Source organism: Trachypithecus francoisi, unplaced genomic scaffold (assembly GCF_009764315.1).
Source record: "Trachypithecus francoisi isolate TF-2019V2 unplaced genomic scaffold, Tfra_2.0 Lachesis_group0, whole genome shotgun sequence".
NCBI lineage: Eukaryota > Metazoa > Chordata > Mammalia > Primates > Cercopithecidae > Trachypithecus > Trachypithecus francoisi.
In genome coordinates, this window is record NW_022681453.1 from 43,838,093 (window position 1) to 43,861,713 (window position 23,621).

At 39.1% G+C, this 23,621-nt stretch overlaps 1 protein-coding gene across 1 annotated transcript in view; it reads left to right on the top strand.

The window, feature by feature from the left end:
- Window positions 1-770: 770 nt before the first annotated feature.
- CHL1 (cell adhesion molecule L1 like) overlaps window positions 771-23,621 on the top strand; it is a 213,934-nt gene continuing 191,083 nt past the window's right edge. The window contains 1 exon segment of the mRNA XM_033210478.1: window positions 771-1,241. The gene's annotated coding sequence lies outside the window, so the exon portion shown is untranslated.

Sequence of the window (23,621 nt, forward strand, 5' to 3'; positions counted from 1 at the left end):
CGCCAGCAGCGGGAGGGGACAGGCGGGACCTCCGTGGGCAGTCCCGGGTGCGGACCAGCGGGGAGTGGCCGGCAAGAAACTCCCTTGGATCGGCCCAGAGCTTACTGGACCCTGCCCGTCCCTGTCCCAGCTCTCAGCCAGTTTGGGGGAGAAGTTGCCCGAGGGGAGGTACCGGACAGATCTCGCGCTGGAGGCGACGCAGGTGTGTCAGGGGTGGGGGTCAATTTGCATCTCTCATGCCAGCCCTGGGGGGGTCTCCCATGGAGGAAGGGTTAAGGGTTTGCTCCCGGGAGGAGGGGGTCAACGCGTTATGGAAAGGAAATGGTGCGCAGTCAGGGCTCCTTGTCTGAAGTGGGGGTGGTCCGAGGTCCCTCAGCATTCACCCGGGAAGAGACACCCCCTTTTCAAGCCCCGCCCCCGGGTGACCGAGGCTGGATTCGGACCGATCGGGGTCAGTCGGACGGAGTACACCGGGTTCCCGAATCCGCCAAGTCCCACTCTCTCCCGCTGGTCGCCGGTAGGTTGATCCTCCTATTTCCAGCCTCTCCCACCCCATCCCTCGCTACTCTCTGAAGAGGATTCCAGATCCGCCTGTAGATTCCCGTCCTCTCTCGGGTGGGGGTCCGAGGTCTAGCTAGTTTGGGGGTCAGTGCCGGCCTCTCCCACCACGCCCCTCACGCCCCGGACACCTCCTACTGTGTGGAGCTCAGATCCCCTCCCAATCCACTGCCCCTGTCTGGCTCCTACTCTCAGGAGAGGATTCTAGATCCCAGGGGGGTTCCGAAAATGCCGCCAGCCTGGAAGAGGGGAATCAATGAACCGCGGGGTCGTGAGGTTGGGGGCCACGAAAAACCAGAGAGGGGCTAGAGCTCCACCTCACCAGAGCGCCGAGGGGGCGAGAGGGCAGACCGGGGGCCTGGTTGCCATGGCTCCTGGTAGCGGAGCCCGGGGAGCTAGAGATGCCAGTCACGGATGGTCCCTTCTTCCTCTTTGTGCCTCTCTCTTTCTCTCGCTTTTTTTTTTTTTTTTTTTTTTTTTGAGTGTGAGTGTGCGTGGGGAGGCAGCACGGAGAAAGTGATTAATTCGGAGAGCAGGGATTGGAGCCGGGAGGCTGGGGAAAGCCAGCCCCTCGGTTCCCACTCTCCGGGCTCGCTGCGAGCCACACTTTCTCAGTCAGGGGCAGTGCTGGGGAATTCCTGCGAAAAACCACCAGCCTGAGGAGCCGCAGCCGAGCAGCCCAGGTACCCCCGCCTCAGATGGCGCGCAGGGTAGAGCGCAGGGTGGGCGTTGGGGCTGCCGGGTTCGGGAAGGCGGGCAGGGGACGGGGTGGCAGGCCAGCGGCGGAGGGCAAGTGTGCGTCGGCACAGCTGGGTGGCCCCGGCGGGGAAGGAACCCCAGGCTCAGCCTCTCCTCGAAGGGCGCCGGGGTCCAGTCCCGCTCGTGGGAGCCGCGGAGCAGCCCCAGAGCCAGCAAGGGGCTGGCTGGCCAGGCGCGTGCGCGATGGCGCGCTCCCTCTGGAACGCGGAGTGGGTGGGGAGATTTGCGCGTGCGCATGGAGATGGGCAACTGGTGAGCCACCTGGCTCACTCTAGGAGGAGGCTCCAGGGGCGCCCACGTGGCTTCGAATTCCAGCTTCACCATCACTGTGATGTGTCACTTTGGACTAGCCATTTAACTACGTGCCTCAGTTTCCCTTTCTCAATAATATGGAAATTATCAATACCCTCTATATTGGGTTGTTGCAGGACTGGAATGAGATGATACAAGTAATTTAACACCATGCCTGATGCATAATAAGCACTCAAAAGTTAGTTACTGGTGTCGATGGCATTACTGTTAGTTAATTCTCAGTTTAATTACATACGGTGCATTCTCATTTCTCTACATTTTCGTTGAAGTCAAAATTCTGCGTTTTCTAATTTTGGAGAATAATCTTAATTAAAATAAGAATATTTTTACTGCACAGTCCAACTCCTACAAAGATCTGACTTGCAGCAGATTGGAAGAGAGAAACTGATCAACTGCTGGTGAAGTTGGCTTTTCAGTATATTGATGGAGAGAGAAGCTTGGAAAGCTTTTTGGGGAAACTTTTGGTGACAAGAAAATAAAAAGTTTATCCCACTTTAAAAAAAAATCTTCGTGTTTCTCTTTCAGCTGCAGATGTTGCAGTTGGATTTGTCTTAACTTCAGTCTCTTTGTGAGGGATCACCACTTGGCTTTCATAATTTAACTTAGTTACAGAGCCTATGTATACCCCAGCTTTCCATTTTACGGCCTTAAGTGCTGCAGTGGATTTACCTTTAGTAATGGCAGAACGTAGTGTATAATCATTCCTTGCAAGCTCCTGAATATTGTGAGCAAAATCAATGGAGACAAATAGTTATTACTGGATGGGTGTGAGTACTGACTATGGCTGCTCATTAAAATCTCTTTAAGGGCATGTTTATACCCACTTCACTGCAGCACAAGACTATGATGATGAATATATGTTTTCCAGATTGTTATCTGTTGAATGTAGACTTATGGATCCTTTTCTTTAAAGAAAAGGCTATAGATATTTATTGATTCCTCATGGTTATATAGGTCTTCCAATCTATCTGCTGATAAGTAAACTGTACACTGCATGGGCCTAGCTGTAGGTCTAAGAGGAGTTGATATTGCACATACTGTACTTATTACATTTAAGTTAATTCATCTCATTACATGAATTGGTTTTAAATACATTTTTAAAATCATTTGATTATTAAAATAAAGGCATTTCTTGGTGAACTTGAGGCCAGTAAAGCCTGACAGATGTCACCATCACAAAGATCCTTAGTGACCTTTATAAAATAGAGCTCACCCAGAAAAACGTTTGCTGGATAGAAACCTGATTTTATAGTCGCGTCTGAAATCTTTGAAGATAGGTTATTTGCCCCAAAATTGCTTTGTTGAAATAATTTAGCCTGACTCATTTTTATAGAAAAATAAGGGTAATGAGGTAATGATCAAGACTAATTTAAGCTTCTTGTATTTTTAACTGATAAAGGAAAATTAAGTAATAATGGGGGACTAATGGTGTCAGATTTGAAGGAATGATTGTCAGGAAATACTGAGAGTATCACTTCAGGTAGTAGTGTTTGACTTTGCAAGACAACCCTCTCATCCTCACCGTGAATGTGTCATCTTTAAAAGGTACCTTGAGGAATTAGTGTGACAGCTTGTCTGAAATGCATGTGATCATTTACATATTGTTTCCCAGGAGCTTTGGCATTAAATGTTTCATTTATTGGAAATTATTTTGCCCTTTGATTTATGACAGCCAACAGTGCAATAGAGTCTAATGTATTTTAGAAACAATAAAATCAGCTTTTCACCATTTTGTATTTTCCCTAAAAATCTAGCAGTAATACACTTGGAATACTTAAGTTAGTCCAGAGTTGAAAAACATGACAGATTGGGAGGTGTTGAGTCCTGAATTTGGGGACCTAATTGAAATGCAAAGGTATAATCAAGAGAATGAACATCTCTCTACTAAGGTTGTTTTCAGTGATGTACTGTATTATCTGATTCAATCAGTGTTCCTTGTTATTTTTTCAAACCAAGATTGAGAATACTATATTTTCAATTATGAGCATTTTGATTACAGCTTCATTCTAACTAATTCATTTTGAAGAGAATGCAATTATTACGGTGATTTACATACAATATGCTAAGTTAACACAGCTAATGAGTGAAAGCATAATATTCTTTCTATTCATTCCTGGAAAAATATTGTGCTAAGCATTCTTTCAAAGAAAAGATTACATTATTCGCTATCATTTTATGTCTACCTACAAGTAGAATTGGCATTGAGCCATTTTCTCTGCTATTAAAGTGAAATCTCTTCCATTTTGGTGATCACATACCTTTCCTCTCACCCCTTGGGGGAGACTGGAAACAATTCTCAATTTAATTAGATATGCTGCTTCCTTTTTTCTGTACATCTTTATCTGAGGAAAGGTTCTGTATTTTCTAATTTGGGAGGCTGCTTAACACCTTAAACATTACTAATTACTGCAGTTTATTTTATGTGTGTCGCAATAGTGTAGTTAGTTAATTATAGCTTTCTCATTAGCACCACGTAGAGAATAATGAATTAACACATCCCTTTGATCAAAAGGGATTTAAGTTTATCTTCTGAGAATAAAAGTGTTATTGTGTTACTGAAAGTCACTATAATTTTCCCAAGAAACAAATTGGTTGGAATTCTGTATCACTGGGTTAGGAAGCTCGATGAATGAGTTGGATTGATCACAAAGTAGAGTAGAGCTGTGGTTGCTTGGCAACCTGACATTATTCTGCAATTTCTGGTATATTTATCCAGTAAACTAGAAAATTCTGTTTTGTTAACGAACGTTTTAAGTCAGTGCACAAATAGACCATAACTAATTGAGATTTTATGTGTTGTGGATAAAAAATGATCCTGCTTACCTTCTCATTATGTTTACATAATGAAAATACAAAGGGACATATTCTGTTTTCAATTTTAAGGCTTTTCCCTGAAATGTTGACTTCACTTTCACATAATTTATTCCTAGCGGAAGAATACAACTTGTATATCTCTTTGGAAGTTAAATTATTAGGGGTGTGTGTGAGTGACTGTGTGTGTGTGTGTGTGTGTGTGATGCTTATATACATAAATTCAATAAGAATCACAACTGCAGTTTGAGGTGAGATGAATTCTCAAAATTCATAGTTTGCTAATTGAACTGACAATGTGGTAAATTTAGGGTGGGCATAAATATCTGATTCAAATGATACTGCAGATGATGATAAGAATAATAAATGCATTGAACTTGGCCAATATATAAATATATTTTGTGCTTTGACCGGGGTTTCTTCTCCTGGTAGTCTTATAACATTCTCCCTTCTAATGTTTGTTTACATCTTATTTCCCCTATAGTTGTGGAAGTAGGAGCTCTGTTGCCCATCTTCTGATTTACCTCTTCCTAACTCCAGGGACTACAATTGTGCCATTTTCCTATACAACCTATGAACTTTAGTGTGCATCACAATTCCCTTCTCAGATTGTAAACTCCTTGAGGGCACACTTTTCCTTTTATGCATCTCGTAAACTCTTCAAGTGTCTGACACAGCGGGAAGCAAACTGGTGTGGTGGTTACGTGCCCTGGTTATAAAAGTCAGGCTGCCGGGGCTCAAAATCTAAGTCTGTCAGCTTGCAGGTGTGTGGCACTAGCTTAGTCATTTTGACCTCTCTAAGACTAATTTCTTCTGTAGAAATGGGGAAATAGTCATACCTAGCTATTGTGGACATTGAATGGGGCAGTCTATGGAGACAGCTTAGTAGCACTTATTAAGTGCTCAATAAATTTTGGTTTTTTATTGTAGTGATAATTATTCTTCTATATCATGCTCAGTATGTGAATGAACAAAGATAGAGGGACAGAGTGTATCTGTGTGTGTGTGTATCACTGTGTATGTGAATAAGTGTGAGCCATGATCAATGGTGGTGTCAAATGGGAAACTGTTGATTCCTGCATTAATTATATGTGCATATACCAGTAATGATTGTTTCACATATTTAAAAGGTTTTCTCAATAGGTGTTCTTAGGCTTGGCTAAAATTAGAATCATCTGGAGAGTTCTTTAAAACTGCCAACACAAATCAATTCAATTACAATCTCTGTGGATGGTGACTAGGAATCTGGATTTTTGAAAACTTCTAATGAGATTCTAACACACCCTAATGTGCCATCACAGTTGAGAACCATACCTTAGATCTGTGTACATCTTCCATAAGACCGTGTTGGGCTAAGGCATTGGTTCACAGTTACCTTGGTGTCATGAAATGTGGCTGAAAGAAAATGCTTTGGCAAACTTGTGAGGTTTTTCTTACTAATCTTCTTGGTTTAAATAGCACTTTATTCTCTGAAGATCTCAAATGTGCTTTTCATTTACTGTGTATAATTTCATTTTTCAACCAAATGTCTCTGTGAAGATGGTAGGAAAGAAGTAATTATCCTGATTTTGCAGATGAATGGAGTGAGCTACACTGAAATTAAATGATTTGACTAGATTCATACATTTAGAACAGGCCCACATAACAAGATTCCTGTGACTTTGGGGTTTTGAATATTTCTCTGTTTTGCCTGCAGATTTCCAATGAGGTAGGGGGAGTTATTGTTTTTGGACTAAAGTACTGTGTAAGAAAAAGCTGTAAAAATGAGACTTTCATCCTTTTTTGGTTATAATTGTGCAGTGTAAAGAAAAACAGATTTTTTTTTTACTTTCTAAGAAGAGGCACCATAGTCTATATAGGATCCAAACCAATGTCCCTTGGACTTTGAACCCAGCTTGTATAAATATTTCATTTGGCCCAAAGAATGTTGAAGACAAATTTCAGCCAACATTTAAATAGTGGAGATTTCATGTAACATTTATATTTCTGGCTTATCTTAAAAGGCTTGATGTCCTCACAGTATTGGACCTGAATGTCCAGGTATTGGACCTGAATGTCCAGGTGGCAGAATGCCACAGGCTAGAACTGAGTGGTTTGTCCCCTTGATGTTCTTGAAAGACATGTCTTCGCTGGGTAAAACATGGCTTCCTCTCACTTTCACTTTGTCCCGTTCTTTTATGTAGATCATACTCCAAAGGGGTAATTAAGGGACCTTAAAGATGGGCCCACATCTCTTTGGATGGGATTGGGGAAGCCCACAAGGGCTGCTGAAGCACATCTGGAGCTGTTACTGCCCCTTGTCCTGCAGGGACAATGGGAAGGTGAAGTTCCTGGAAGGAAGTGGGAGCAGTAGCTCTGGGAGAGGGCTGTGAAGTAGGACCTATGGCTTTTGGTAGAGGAACATAACTACTGTCAAATCACAAGACAGTGCTCTGCTTCTGCCCCAAGATTTCCAGTTGCTTCTTGAGCAAGGCAGTAAGAGAGCAAGGGAGCCTATTAAGTGGTTTGTGGAGGTCAGTTCTCCCAGAGCAGAGCAGGATGGAGGAAAACAGAAAAGGGGTCTGAATCTGGGAAGTACATGAGGAATAGCTAGCACATCTTGAAGGCTTTACATTTGTGGAGCGTGAGTAATGCGGAAGGCAAAAGCTGGAATTGACAAAAACAGTACGAAGTAGGGAATCAGTAAGTTTGTCTTCAGGAGAATCTTCACCACTTTTTCTTTGTCATTCCTTTCTTCTCCTTTCTTTCATTGCCCGAGGTGGGCATGCTCATATTCAGTGGTGTGTTTCAGCTGAGACTTCTAAACTTCAAAACAAATTTGTCCATTTCGTTGCATTATGTATGTTTTCTAAGATGAGAGCTGACATAGCAGACACAATAATGTAAAAGATGTATTCCAGCTTCTATGGTAACGGGTTTGCATTTTTAGCAGAGGTTCCTCCCTAACAAAAGCTTTTGCTGTAAGTGGTGATTCTACTTGGAGGGATTGTAGTTATGATGCCTGGGAAAGTGGAGATGCCCTCAAATGTCAGTCTGGCAGCTGAAACTCATGTAACCTGGATGCGTGGATCTTTGGAGGAAGTATTCTTCTTCTTTGATATAGTTGTATCAGGACAAGGACGATGAAGGAATAGACCAGGATGCCAGGATGCACTGTTTGCATCATAATGTGAGGAATTTTTATTTCCAGGGACTAAGCAATGTGTTTCCCAGAGTAATAGAATGTAAGGGGATAAAAGGAATGTGGGGATTTTTGTGATCTGTTGCTGTTAAAGTTGTTGGAAATTTGATTTTTTATTGCATTGAAAACCTTGCTAAAAACTGTAAAGTGACAGAATATTAGCTTATTATGGGATGCCTTACATATTGGTTATGTTCAAATGAAATAACACATCTCATGTGCAAAAGGTTCGGGGGAAGATAAATATAGACTCTGATACTGGATGCTACATTTCCATCCATTCAGAAGATTGCCTCTGAAGATTTCTATTTTAAAAAAATCATAATATCTTGCATTATTTGAGTGCTTTATGCTTTTCAGAAAATTTTTCCATGTCATCTCATTTGACTTTTACAATAACATAGTGAACAAAAGGAAACAGGTTGTTAGCCCATTTCATAGATGAAAAAAACTGATGCAAGATCAAATAGTGAACTTCACTATTTCACCACACTGCCTACAGTAGTGACAATTACAATTAAATTTTAGATACCCTAATTTGTAACCCAGTTCATAGCCCACTCTATTGCTCAGGTTTTTCCTTCCTTTCTTCTTTCCTTCTTTTCTTTTCGCCTTCCTTCCTTCCTCCTTCCTTCCTTCCTTCTTCCTTCCTTCCTTCCTCTCTCTTTCTCTCTTTTTCTCTCTCTTTCTCTCTTTCTCTTTTTCTCTCTCTTTCTCTCTTTCTCTCTCTTTCTCTCTTTCTTTCTCTCTTTCTCTCTTTCTTTCTTTTTTCTTTCTTTTTCTTTGTTGTTCTGTTGCCCAGGCCAGAGTGCAGTGGTACAGTCTTGGCTCACTGCAACCTGTAACTCCTGGGCTCAAGTTATCCTCTCACCTAAGCCTCTCAAAGTGCTGGGACCACAGGCAGACACCATCATGCCTGGCTAATTTTTAAAATTTTTTTGTAAAGATGAGGTTTCACTATGTTGTCCAGGCTGGTTTCAAACTCCTGGCCTTAGGTGATTCTCCCACCTCCCCCTTGCAAAGTACTGGGATTACAGGCATGAGCCACCATTAGCAGCCCAGATTTCCTCTATGGAAGAAAAGAGCAACATTATATAACTGATGGTGAATTTTTTTTTTAAGGAAATCTAGAGTCACTGTATAAATGGAGAGTTGCCTAGGGGAAAGATTGAAAATGTTACAAGTTGTATTTTGAGGGTTGAATGTAGTCCCGGACAAAGATAGGGAGATAGACTTTTCCAAAGCATCCTGAATTCTATGATACATGTTCTTGTGTGTGTGTGTGTGTGTATGTCCTATGAGGCATTGTGACCAGTCATTATAAAAAGCTTTTATTGATCACCACTTTCTGCTAGAGACAGGACTGAAACTGTGCCAGGCAGATACTTAAATAGCCACCATTGATCATTTATCAAGTGTTTATTATGTGTTTTGCAATCCCCACATCAGTGATTTGAGGAAAGTACTATTATCATAACACTCATTGTAAGCTGGGTCATGCAGACACAAAAGGGCCCTTGTCCAATGTCACACAGTATGTCTTGCCAGAGTCAGAATTCAAACTCAGAAGTGTCTGATTTCCAACCCCAGCAGTGCCCCCTTGATTAGCAGGATTCTCCAGCTATGGTCTTCACTATGGACTAACACTCTTTCCTGTTGTCCATCCAAACTTACCTGTTCTGTGTCCCATTATCCCAGGTAAATATGTGGAAAAGTAGACATAAAGGAATCCTACTGAGGTATTAGATGATAATGCATACCTATTCCAGGAATAGTGGCATTTAATATGAGATTTTAAAAACTGCCAGGCATGGTGGTATAAGCCTGTAATCCCAGCACTTTGGGAGGCTGAGACAGGTGGATCACTTGATGTCAGGAGTTGGAGGCCAGTCTGGCCAACATGGTGAAACCTCGTCTCTACTAAAAATACAAAAATTAGCTGCGCATGGTGGCATGCCTGTAATCCAGCTACTCAGGAGGCTGAGGCAAGAGAATCACTTGAACCCGGGAGGCGGAAGTTGCAGTGAGCCTAGATCACACCACAGCACTCCACTCTGGGTGATGGAGGGAGACTCTGTCTCAAAACAAACAAACAAACAAACAAAACCACCTTAATGCAACTTTGGGAGGCGGAGACTGGAGGATCCCTTGAGGTCAGGAGTTCAAGACCAGCAACATAGCAAGACTCCATGTCTACAAAAAAATATATAAATAAATTAAAATAAAAATTAGCTCGGTGTGGTTGGACATGCCTATAGTCCCAGCTACTTGGGAGGCTGAGGTGGGAGGATCATTTGATCCCAGGAGTTGGAGGTTACAGGAAGAAGACATTTGTGTTCTCTCCAAAATCAAGTCATACAAGCATTCGATGCTCTGACTCTTCCTGCACCAGACCCTGGGCATCATTATATGTACAAATGAAACTTTACCCTCATTATCATTTTTTATTTCTTGGCATAAAGGTTTCTGATACTCTATAATATGAATACTCATGAATTTCCCTCACTTCTGGGTGTTATATGTAACCAATTGCATTTCATGGTTGGCATTTCCACAAAGGTGTGAGTATCTGCTATTCCAGATTAAAATAGAAATTGTTGGCAATGGCAGATGCCATATCTCAGCCTTGCTGTTCTTGAAAATGGCTTGAAAATGACACCAACCATAATGATGGCACTGTCTTTATTAGCAGCTGTCAATGAAGATAAGGCTTTGGAAGGAAAAAAGGCAACTCTATTTCAGGCACAGCCAATATATTTGGGAGTTTTAAGAGGTTTTTGACTTTTTTGTTTGGGATATTTACAAGCAAATGTTCATGTATTTTAAAATATGCATAATATAAATAGCATTCTCAGATGCTGAGTGGCTCCAAAAGGCTCCTTTTTGTGTACTAGAAAGCGGCAAGAATAAGTTTGTTTCCTGCTTTGACTAGACAGGAGATCCCACTTCCTTGGATTATACACAATGGATTTTCTATAAAGCTTTTGTTTGACCCATACTTGCTGCTCTGGAATACACAGCTTGGCTTCTCAAGAAGTACGTTTATTTCTGTGTTGTAAATTCAACAATTTTTTTAAATCTATTAAATGCATCTGATGACATAGTGGAGAATTCATGCATTGGATTAAAATTGGATTTAAAGATGTAAAGAATGTTTAAGGCATTATACAATGGCAAAAAACTGAAAACATTGGCCACAAGGGTAAACATATAGACAAATAATAACAATTTTAATATTTATCACCTATATTTGCATGAATAATAGGCTATATTGGGTTATTTGTTATTGTTCACTAATTTGAGGACATATACTATTTTCTATAAAGAAGATCTGAGTGAATGGATAAGATAGCGAAAACAAGCCTTTTTAAATTTGACCTTGACCCCATTTTGCTTCATGACCTCTAGCAATTCTCAGAGGAGCAAATCTCAAGGGGTCTCAACAGTCTGCTCTTCCCATGCATACAAGTTTCTGCATGTAATTGATTTGGGCTGAATAGATTTTGAACACAATTGATATGCTTGAAATAACATTAAAGGACCAAGCATTGAGCAATTCAGGTGCAACTCATACATACTTCTGAGCCAAGTTCAAATAAATTGGATTTGACCTTAATCACTGTCCCCTCCAAAAAAGGGCTGGCAGTCATCAGAGTGAATGCCATCCAATCAATTATAAAAACTGATATGAGTGGTTTAGATCAGAAATTGATCTCCATACACAAAATCTTCTTTTGAAAACTTGTTATGAGCTTCTGTTTTCCTGTTTCACCAGCTGTAAACTGAGGAAAGAAACATTTACTGCTGCCTCCCAGTGGCAGTTGGAGGATTAATGAGCTAATATTTGTAAAGTGCTTTGAAGATTAAGGTGCCAGCTATTATTATTACTAATAAACCATTTTTTTCTGCAGTGTAATTTTGGACAACAGCCATTAAAAACCCATTACTGTATTTAACAGTAAAACAATCTGCCACAGCCTAGTATTTACTGCCTCAATTAAGCATGCCTTCCATTTCCTTTGCCCCTCCAAATTCAGAACTGTCAAGGAGAGACAGAAAAGTGTGTGTCATCATTTCCCAAGTTCATTGAAATACTAGGTTTGGGTTGTTTGATTGTCTCAGCAGAAAGCTAGACTATATCCTCAGTGGGAGACTAGTTGGGCTACACTTTTGTTTCTGTGCCTTATGAAGGGAACATAAGGCTTAGTTCTTGGCCTTTATTCAACCAGATTTACATTGTAGTTTATTATCTTTGAAGATTGCATTCCAGTATCCCTTTGGTTATTTGAATATGGTACCATTAATGAAACTGGTTTATTTGGGTGGTTTAATGTGTGTACCTGCATGAGGGTGGGATTCACAACTTACTCCTAAAACTGAAGTGGAAAATGGAGGTAATTCTGCAGCTATCCAATGTCCAAAAATATTAAAAAATAAAACTGAAGACCTTGAATTAGGGTAGTTTTGTAGTTAGTAATTATTGTTATCAATATATGATATTAAATCCATTCAATCTGATTTATTTTGATCTATACAGATGTCCTAAAATATCAGATGGTACAGGGTGGTGTAAATATTTCTCACATATTGCCAAGACAGTGCTCATTTTCCTTTGATGCCATTTTGGTACTGCAAATAAAAATAACAAAAAAATATATAAAGTAAATAAATGACTACCATGAGATATCTCAGCTTTCAACAGCTACTTAAGGTATTCAAATGCTAGGCCAATATCTAATAGTTGAACAAAAGAAGCCTCAGACCATCCTAGATCTCTTTCTTAGCAAAAATTCACTAAAATATAAACACTTGATTATGGAAAGAGCTTCTTCATTCAGAGAGTATTTGCTCTTAATTTAGAACCATTCTAATATTCATAATTATATTATTTTAGCAGATGACAAAGTATAAACTGCAAGTTGGAGCAGATGAGAGAAATTTTGCAAATTCATTCTAAGACAAAAGAAGTTACATCGAGTATTTCTTCAGCAAGGGAGAGGGATAGAAAGACTAGAAAAAGACAACTCAGAAATGACTATATGGGTGATCTTGAGTCATTAAGAAATTATAAAGTAGTTTAAAATGAAAAATAAATTGACATACCACCTATAGGAGTACAGATCATTTATCTGAAAATCGTATTGAACCAATCCTTCCTAGTGGTCTAGTTGTTCAATAATGTTAAATACAAATTCTTAACAGAACCCAAATCTTTTATTATTATTATTATTATACTTTAAGTTCTAGGGTACATATGCACAATGTGCAGATTTGTTACATATGTATACATGTGCTATGTTGATGTGCTGCACCCATTAACTCTTCATCTACATTAGGTATATCTCCTAATGCTGTCCCTCCCCCTTCCACCCCCACCCCATGACAGGCCCTGGTATGTGATGTTCCCCACCCTGTGTTCAAGTGTTCTCTTTGAACAGAACCCAAATCTTTTAAAGGGTTTCTTTCACAAACAATGCACTAATAATGATCCAAGGTAGGTGCTGTTGTTTACAGATAGGATTTGGTATTGCCCATTCTAAGTTTGCCACAGAGTATACTTTTTACTACTATCACTTAGGGAGACTGTTTTGTAAGTACCATCACCATTCCATTGACTTTTGAAGTTGAGCTCATGCTATTTTCATCATTTGTTTTGTTTAATTGTGTATGGGGAATTCACCATAAGGCTTAAAACTGTTTAAGACCTCAGTAGATATGTGTTTTGCATATGAGATTCTTGGGGTATCTGTAGGAATATACACAAGCTGTTTGTTATTGGGAAGAAAAGTACCTGAAAGTTTGTGTGTAGCTAAGAGGAGAAATGATGAAAAATATTCTGAAATGTAGCAAAGTAACAGTTTGTGTAAAATGTGAAGGCATGTTGTTCCACTTACCTATTATTGAATGGCAAACTAACTCATATCTTTAAACAGTAACTTCAAACAACAGACATTTTATGAAATCTCATGAATTGTAGGTCAGAAATTTAGGCAGGACTCCACTGAGTGATTTTTTCTGCTCCATTTGATGACAACTGAGGTCATATGGTGGTGTTCAGAGAGTGACTGCGGTGGGCTGGTGGCCCCAGAATGGCTTTCCCTCACATGACTAATGCAGTGGCAAGGAGGGCTGAGCTCAGCTGGGCCCGTCTTTGTGTCCAAGAAGTCACAGGGCCTCTCTCCTGGTCCTTCCAGAAATGTCACTGAACTTTTCACACAATGACTCCGGGCTTTAAGAATCTAACTTGGAAACTTAAAGGCTAGTCCTCAGACAGTTCAGATTTGAAGGAAGCTCACATCCAACTTCTAGTAGACAAGGTAGCAAGAAATACTAATTAAGAAAGACATGCTAATTAACAAAGTTATTAAACCCATTGTGATATACCCTTCACTCACCCTATGACTGCTTACAAAGAGGGAAAAAATATGGAGCCCTCTGCTCCAAGGGAACACTTCTTTGCCCCTCCCTACACTTCCTAGAGATCTTAGACCCACATGACTGTGAGAAAGAAGAGTGATGTGAGAGTCAACTTTGGCAAGGCTGAAGTGCCCTGATTTTGTCTGGAGAGAGAATAAAAGTGAGAGGAAGGAGGCGTCCAGTTGGCTGTGAACATTGTTGGCTAAGATTCTTTAGCAGAGTGGGCTTTTCTGATGCTTTTCTCCTCTGATCTATTTAGGTTTATCCTTACTCTTTTCCTTTTATCTGGGAAGTACTTGGGTTTAAGAGAACCAGTAGTATCTCAGCAGAATGAAGACATGGTGAACCCCAAATGTCCGGAAACAAGGAATTGACTAGATTACTTAAGGCTTCACTCTTGAGGAGGGAGAGAAAACAGCTCCTGCATTTCCTTCTATTTATTGATTACAGCCACAGATGGAAAAGGAAGCAGGCTTTGTGTCCTGAAATAATGATGATACATCAGGCTGCAGAGATCCTATACCTATAACTCTCAAAAGTATGACTATAATGGAACGAAGACTAGCACGTGGCTGGTACCATTATTCTCAGATCTTCCTGTAGTGTTAGGAGAGCACAGAGCAGGGTGCATGGTGAGGATAGACAGCAGTGGAGCTTTCTTGAGCTGCTTATTCCTCTCCAAATGCTCTCTGAAAGTGGATGAAGAACTACTGCCATGTCTGGCTTGAGTTCAGTTTGTGCTCTCATTGCTTCTACTTCTCTGTTTCTCCAGATCCTACCATCACATTCTTCCTTCTGTGGCTTGACCATTTTTCTCTCTGCCCTTGGGAACCATACACACTATCATTCCTCTGCCTCTGAAGCATTATCCCATCCTTCTGATAGACATGAGTAGGTGTTTTCCCCCCACAGTCTTGCCAAAAAGCACTTATAGAGCATTGCACTATATTTTTCATAATTCAAAAACACTTCAACAGGCAAAATGCGATATACACAACCAAAAAATGCTGTGCTATGATGAATTTAGTTCTATACTGGTAATGCTATAAATTGCTTTTGAATGAAAGATATAATGTCTATATATTATTTAATTTGATACCTGTAGTAACTAGCTATTTAAGCAAGATAGGTATTAGTCTTGTTCAGTGAAGTTCAGTGGAACCAATGGAACAAATGTGTGGGAGTGGAACTGAAACTTGGATGTCCAATTTTGTCTTAAGTTATTTTATGACAAGTCATGTAGCCACCGATAAAAAGTTTCTTATTCAGAAAATTCAATCTTCTGGACAAGTTTCATTTTTACATGACATAACCTAAAATGTTATATATGTTAAATTCTGCTGTTTTAGATTTCAGGAAAACAAATGCAGAGTGGTAGAGGCTGGTGGTGAGAATGAACTGAGAAGGATGGTAGTAAATTGAGGTTTCTACAATGAGTTTGCATTTAAAATAACTTGTTGGGGGTACTGGAACCCAAGCGCGTAGATTTTTCCATAGCCTATTTTTATATAGCATAATACATTTTTATTATGACCAGGCAATAAAGCAAGACTGGTGAACTGTCTTGCTTTAGCCATTTACCATTTCCTATACTCTACGTATGTCCTTTCTCTGCTTTTACACTACCACAAAGCCTGCTTCAACTTTCCCCTCAATACACTGAGATTTATTTCTTCACTAACCATTCTGGAAAATTCCTTGTTCAACCTTCTAATCACTAGACCCCTGCAACCTTTCCTTCACTGGATTTCTGCCTTGTATAGTCATTCTTCTCCAATAAGATCTAAATGTCACTGCTAAATTCCCCTTTCTTGCTTGTCACTTTGACCATGATGTCACTTACTTCCTGAAAATTTCCCCTGGCTCCCTACTGCTTTGCAGGCCAAGTAACTGTCACACTTCGTTTCCACTTTCAGCTGGACTCAGCCTTCATTATTCCCCTCTCCGTCCCTGTATCCTTAGAGACCCTCTCCTTTGACTCGACAGCTCACTGCTCCTGTCTTCTCAAAGCTCCTGTCTTTTCACACACAGTTCCTGCTGTCCTTTCTTCTTAAGACGGCCAGCCATTTGACAGTCTCCAATTCTCTGAGAAGACATTCCCCTAAACTCACCATCTTCAATACTTGTGTCATATCTTTGTGCCAACTTCTAATTCACTTAAGATTTTAACTGGCTTATTAAAAAAATACACTAACTTAAAATGAAGGTTTTATTTTATTACCTTAAACGAAACAGCAGTGTCAGTGGCAAACAACGAAAAGTAACAGCAAACGTTACTATGATTGATGAAAGCAACCTGAAGTCACTGCATTTTAGGTATTTTTGCCTGCCCCAGACTCTGGGCTTGAATCCTGCTCTCTTATAAAATAGGGATATTGGAAAAGTTAAATTGTTATTAATGTTCTATTAACACCTACTTGAGACTTTCAACTTTTTGTAGTAAGGATTGAAAAATAATTCACAGGGAATGCAATTCCCATGATGCGTTCACCTATGTCCTGCTCAGAACACATCTAGGATCATCTCAGGACTGCCAGACTGTTCAAGGAGATGCAGCCCAACTCGAGGAGGGTATAACCACCCCTAAGAAAAATTCATCATGCTCCTCCTCTTTGTTTCTCCAGTTTTGTTCCCACATTTGAACATTAAATGAAAATTTATGATGTTCCTGCTGAGTGAAAATCACTACTGGATAGATGAATTCCAGGATGAAAAAGATACAGTTTCTGGCCTGAAGTTGCTTACTGTTACCATTGAGTATATGCCCATAAAATATTAAAATAGACCTAAATGCCTTTTCTGCTGTCTGGAACTCTCAAAATGTTGTGAGCCTCCAATCTAATTAAAGAACTCACTCAAGTATAATGCAAAATAGAGGATGAAAAATGCCATGGGAATGTATAGATAATGTATTATGGGAGGTTAAAATAGAGAAAGATTATTTCCAGCTTGTGCACTGTCAAAAGTTATTAGGAAAGAGGTAGAATTTGGAAGATAAAAAAGAAATTGCGTTTCAAAGAAGGCATTCCGTTGCAATGATTATGTCTCCGAAGCAAAATAAGTGTTCAATCCCAATTTAATGAGCAATTAATTTTTAGCAATATTTTCCACATATCCATAATCTAGCACCATTTGAGAAAACTTTCTGATGTGAAAAACTGTGATTTGAATACCTGGCTCAAGTTCTGAAAGGCTTCCTCACATATTATAAAACAAGAAGCCTCCCTAATTTGAGTCACGTTAGAGAAAGCCAAACATAGGTGGAATATGGATACCTTTACCGTAACTACATTTGGGGAGTCAACCTAATGTTTGCTTAATTCCTTCGCAGAAAGATTGAGGGGGGCGGTGATATCCAGCATAATCATAGGGCTCTTTGGTGCCAATAATCTATTGAAGTGCTTTTCAATTGTGAGATGACCAAGAAATTAGCTGATCCCAGCAGAAAAACAGAGCTCCTTCCTTACTTTTCAGCTTGGTTAATTTCTTCTCTACATTTCAGAGTACTGCTAACTCCATCCACTCATCCCTTCTAGGGCCTGGTTTTCAGTCCTAGGAGATCAGGTAAGGCTATTCTCTAGGCATAATATGCATGTGAAACAAAAAAGAGAAAAGTAATAATAAGGACTTCAAATATTAGGATCTGACTATGAAATATCAGATTCCTTTAACTCTTGTATTCATGTAATCTTCCTACATTTTTTGAGTGAAAATGTTTCCTACATTTTTAAGAGACATCAGTGTTACATGTTACATTATCAATATTATTTTCTTATTGGCCATGAAAATGCTTAAATAATTGACTTGTTACATCTATTTTACACATTGCATTTTAATTAAGTTTATGATTTTAAGAAACTTCACTTTTTAGAAAGATAGACATGAATACCCTTGGTATTAATTAGTAGTAGATGTCCTTGCTTCTAATAGCCTTTATATAATGTATCCCTTTCTATGAGTGCTGTAGATTTTTCACTTATATCTACAAATACAGAAGATATAACTTATTAAAAGTTCAATAGGAATAAGTCTTCATGTTATGAGAGAGCATAAAGCAATAGTTACAGTGATGTGAAATATTATAACTCTGTCTTCTGGAATTATTCCTTGCAAAGATTAATTATGTATGCCTAATGAGATAACCGTGACAAGGCATAATTTAGAGATTATAAAGCAGAGAATTTAAATGCCTAGCATGTGCACACGCACACATACACACATAACTGCTCTTTTGCAAATCTTCATCGCATCATTTGTGTTGAATCCATTATCTCAAGCTATGCTTTCTCATATTAGCAAAATGAAAACCTGAAAGTAGTATGTTGAAGAGATACTATGTTGAAGAGATTCCCATGTTGATTGCAGCATTATTTACTGCCAAGATATGGAATCAACCTAAGTGTCCATCAACAGATGAATAGATAAAGAGAATGTGGTGTATATGTACACAATTGAATAGTACTCAGCCATAACAATAATGAAATCCTGTCACTGTGGTAACATGGATGAATCTAGAGGACAATATGCTAAGTGAAATAAGCAAGGCACAGAAACACAAATATCCCATATTCTCACTCATTTGTGGAGTCTGAAAAAGCTGATGTCACAAAAGTACAGAGTTATTAGTGAATCTGGAATGTATCAAGGAGGGGAGGATAGGAAGAAAGTGGTCAATGGCATAAAATTACAGTTAGATAGGAGAAACAAGTTCTGATGTTCTATAATGTATCCCTATACACTGCGATACTTTACAAGTACTGTAATACATTACAATACTATAGTAAACAGTATTATAGCTTGTATTTCAAAATCACTATAAGAGCGGATCTTGAGTGCTCACCACAAAGAAATAATGTTTCAGGAGATGGTTATGCTAAAGCCAGTGTATACATATATCCAATCATTATGATGTACTCCATAGGTATGTATACTTATTGTGTATCAATGAACAACAAAATTCAAAAATTGTCATGAGTTTGCTCTTTTTTTTTTTTTGCAGCACAAAGTGACATCTATTTCTTGGCTGCATGCTAGGTGATTAAATATAAAATGGCTCTGTGCATTGAAGTAGCTCTTTCAAGAGCTTTACAGCCTCACTTTTGGGAAAGGTACATTGTATCTTTTGAATGATTCGATAGTGAAATTTATTTCTGAGTTTACCATTTTGTGATTTCTGAATTTTTTTCACTTTCAGCATTTCCACTAGTGTTTTTTATTTACTAGTTCCACAAATCAGTCAGTTTCATCAGATTTGCCAACTGCCAGCCTAAACCATTGGAAACTGGCATAATGAATATTCTGAGTTAGAATACATATGTTATTAGGAATATTTTAAATATAAGAAAACAAGATACAAACCTAGCTCCCAAAATATGGCAAAAATGTAAACAAAAATGATGTGTAAAAAATACCACTGTCTTTCAAAGGGATAAGACTAATCAGATAGTATTTTGAAACTGATGTCTAGATGGTACAATTTTAAATTGAAGTGCTGTGGGGGAAATTGACTTACTAGTATTTGCAGTTTGGGTTCAAAAATCCAGAAACTATATCTTGAAGAGTGTTTAACAGAATAATTCTAAATATTACAGTTTTCTCTTTCCTTTTTGTTGTCTTGTGATTTTAACTTTGACTTTCTTATATGATAATTGAAAAAGTGTCTTCAATTTTGTGTATTCTTTTTAATGTGATCAGAATAATTAAAATGAACATTTTCTTTCATAAAGCTGAGAATTAATTCTGAAACATTGTACCAGAATACTTTTATGAAGGAAAGAATAGCCTTTGAACCCTAGGAGAGTCAATTCTACACCAACCCTGTGTATTAAAAAAAAGTCTGTGCTTCCATATGTCTTGTGTGAGATGTGGCTTTACCAAAAGTATCTGAACTTCAAATTTCTCCTCTCACTGCCAATTGCCCATGGGTACTGGCAATATATTTGGTAGACTTATTTCTTCCGTAGGCATACGATGCCATGGCCAAAGTGAACTCTACATTTTTAGGAAAGGCTGCTAAATATGGCCGGTCACAACTGAAAGACTAGCATTCGTCCATTTTGGCAGTGGTTTCTGGATGGCACACCCAGACTTACTTCCTTAAGCAATGCTGATTTATGGAAATGCCATGATAGAGGCTCACAAGCTAACACTGAATTCAGCAGTGCAGAAAAACTCCAAATCTTATGGTTCTTCTTTGTCAATATTTTCACTAAGGCAACATAAGATATTAAATCACCTGGAATTAGTTATGTGCTATTTCAGCAACCTTTTGTGCTCAGTCTGCTACAAGCTGCTTGTGCTGATTAGCAGTTTAAAAGTCTGCAAGGGAAGGAAATTTTCAGTAGCTTGATTTTCCCCCACCCTTTGGTCCTGTGTGCATTGGAGAAGAAATTACCTTCTGTGCAGTTCCTGAATAATTTGGTTTGATTATTAATAGATTCATGCTGAAAAAAGAACAATATCAGAAAAAAAATTTACCTGTGGGATTGTAGCTGTGCTCCCAGATACAAAACAGGGAAAGAAAACAAGTCTGTCCAAGCAAAGGGTATATGCATATACGTGTGTGTGCATGTGTAGCTCTGATTCTAAGAAGCCATTCATTCATTTATTCATGCATCAAATATTTATTGAGCGGCGAACAAATCCCAGGCACTGTGATGAAGACAGATTTCCTGCGCTCGCAGAGTTGCCATTACTAAGAATGTTAGCCAATAAATGAGTAAACACATAAAATCTTTACAGGAAAGAAACAAAGGACTGTGATAGAGAAAAATGGGAGGAGAAACTTACTTTAGAAAGGATTGTCTGAGAAGGTGCCTTTTAAGCTGAGCCAGAAAGGAAAGAAGGCAAACAGGAAAAGAGCCAGAAGAGCAGAGTTCCAGGCAGAGGGGAATCAAGTGGAGAGGCGGTGTGGAGGAATCAGATTTGGCCCAATCTGGAATGGACAGAAGGCTAGAACCTGCAGTGCAGTGAGCGTGGGAGAAACCAGCTGGCACAAGGTAAGCTTAGGGAAGGTAACATAAGGCCTTGTAGGTCATGGACAACAACATGGATTTAAGTGCAGTATAGGAACTTCAAAGGAATTCCAACAGTTAAGCTAGTTGATGTAATTTTTTTGTATGTATGTGTGTGTGTATATATACACACACACACACACAAAACAAACAAAAACCTTGGCTGTTGCACGCAGAGTAGATTGCCATGGAGAGGAGGATCAGTTGGTATTCCACAGGGGAGACAAGGATTTTATAGGAGCAAGGCTGTTTTGTTATTTTATTTATTGTACTTCTATTAAGATGATATGGGTGCTTTGGGGGCTGTTGTAAATTACAAGCCACAGCTCCTGCACAGGAAACCTCCATAGGAAACAACCAAAGAATAAGCTGCTGTGAGATGACAGGGTTTAAGATACGTGTTTTCAGGTGTCTTAATAGTAGAGTGGTTTCTTAATAGTAGAGTGGGTGGGTGATTTCCAAAAGAACTCAGGACTGGGGTGGGTGAAATTTTGTGAGCTTCTGGATTGGATGAGGGTGTGCTCTTGCAGAAAGAATTCCTGAATACTTTCTGCACTTAGAGAACCTGCTTATTAATTCTTACAGCAGTTATGTTTTAGAAGATGAAAGACACTTTCCATTCAATTATTGATCATAAGCATGATGTGTGTTGATTAAAATGGCATGATAATGGTACCAAATGAATTTTTGATATCTTTTTCCTTACTATATTTTCATGTATCATATTTAAGTTTCCTCAAGTCAGTACAGAAGATGTTACCCATGTCCTCTTTTCCAAAGAAGGAACCATTTGATCATTTAAAGGTTTACTGAATAGAATATAAACTATGTTGACTTTAGCACAAATTCCTGCCCTAAGTTTTGGCCCATATATTAATGATATCAAGTGCTGCTAAATGAGTTCTTCTTCTATAAAAATTAAAGTTTAAGCTTTGGATGCTAACTTTCAAATCTATGTGAAATGATATGATTTACTAGTTATATAAAGAATGACATAAAGAACAAAATAATACTTTTTTAAATGTATAAGGGAAAAGACAACACAAAAGAAAAATGGGCAAAGAAAGAGAACACATTTCATGCAAATCAAAACCACAATGAGATGCCATTTCACACCAGTCAGAATGGTTATAATTAAAAAGTCAAAAAATAGGCTGGGCACAGTGGCTCACGCCTCTAATCTCAGCACTTTGGGAGGCCGAGACGGGCGGATCACCGGGTCAGGAGATCGAGACCATCCTGGCTAACATGGTGAAAAACCCGTCTCTACTAAAAAATAAAAAAAAATTAGCCAGGCGTGGTGGTGGGCACCTGTAGTCCCAGCTACTCGGGAGGTTGAGGCAGGAGAATGGCATGAACCCGGGAGGCAGAGCTTGCTGTGAACCGAGATCACACCACTGCACTCCAGCCTGGGCGACAGAGTGAGACTCTGTCAAAAAAAAAAAAAGTCAAAAAATAAAAGATGCAGGTGAGGTTGTGTGGAGAAAAAGGAAGAGAAAATACACTGTTAGTGGGGGTGTAAGTTAGGCCAACCAAGACAATGTGATGACTTCTCAAAGACCTGGAGACAGAAATACTATTCAATCCTGCAATCCAATTACTATATATATTCCCAAAGGAATATAAATTATTATATTATGTTTAAAAGATACATGCATATGTATGTTCATTGCAGCACTATTCACAATAGCAAAGACACGGAATCAACCTAAATGCCCATCAATGACATCAATGACAGAATAGATAAACAAAATGTAGTGCTTATGCACCATGGAATATTATGCAGCCATTAAAAAAGAATGAGATCATGTCCTTCGCGTGGACATGGATGGAGCTGGAGGCCATTATCCTTAGGAAACCAATGCAGGACCCAATGCAGGAAAACCAAATACTGCATATTCTCACTTATAAGTGGAAGCTAAGTGATGAGAAAACATGAACACTTGGAGAAGAACAATACACACTGGGGCCTACTTGAAGTTGAAGGGTGGGAGGAGGGAGGGGACCAGGAAAAACACCTAATGGGTACAAGGCTTAATGAAATAGTCTGTACAACAAACCCTCATGACACAGGTTTACCTGTGTAACAAGCTGGCACATGTACCCCTGAACTTAAAATGAAAGTTAAAATAAAAGAGAACACATTTCAGAAGAAAACTCAAATGGCCAAAATATGTACTAAGATAGACAACCTCATGAATAGTCAGGGAAAAGCACATTGAAATCACAGTGAAACAAATTGTAGTTCATCTATATCATTGAATAATACTCGGTATCTAAAACAAATGGACTACTGATATATGCAACAAAATAAATGACTCTCAAAAGCATTATGCTAGGTGAAAGAAGGTTACATACTGTGGGGTTTCTTTTGCATGATATTTTGGAAAAGGTGAAACTGAAGGGATAGCAATAAAATCATTGGTTTAAAAGACTGGCGAGGGTGGTTGATGACTTAGATGATGGGAATACTTTGTGCTGATTATGGTAGTATTAATACCCAGTCTAATTTTGTCAATATTCATTGAATTGTACTTTTACAAATTTGGTTATTGTGATGTATGTAAATT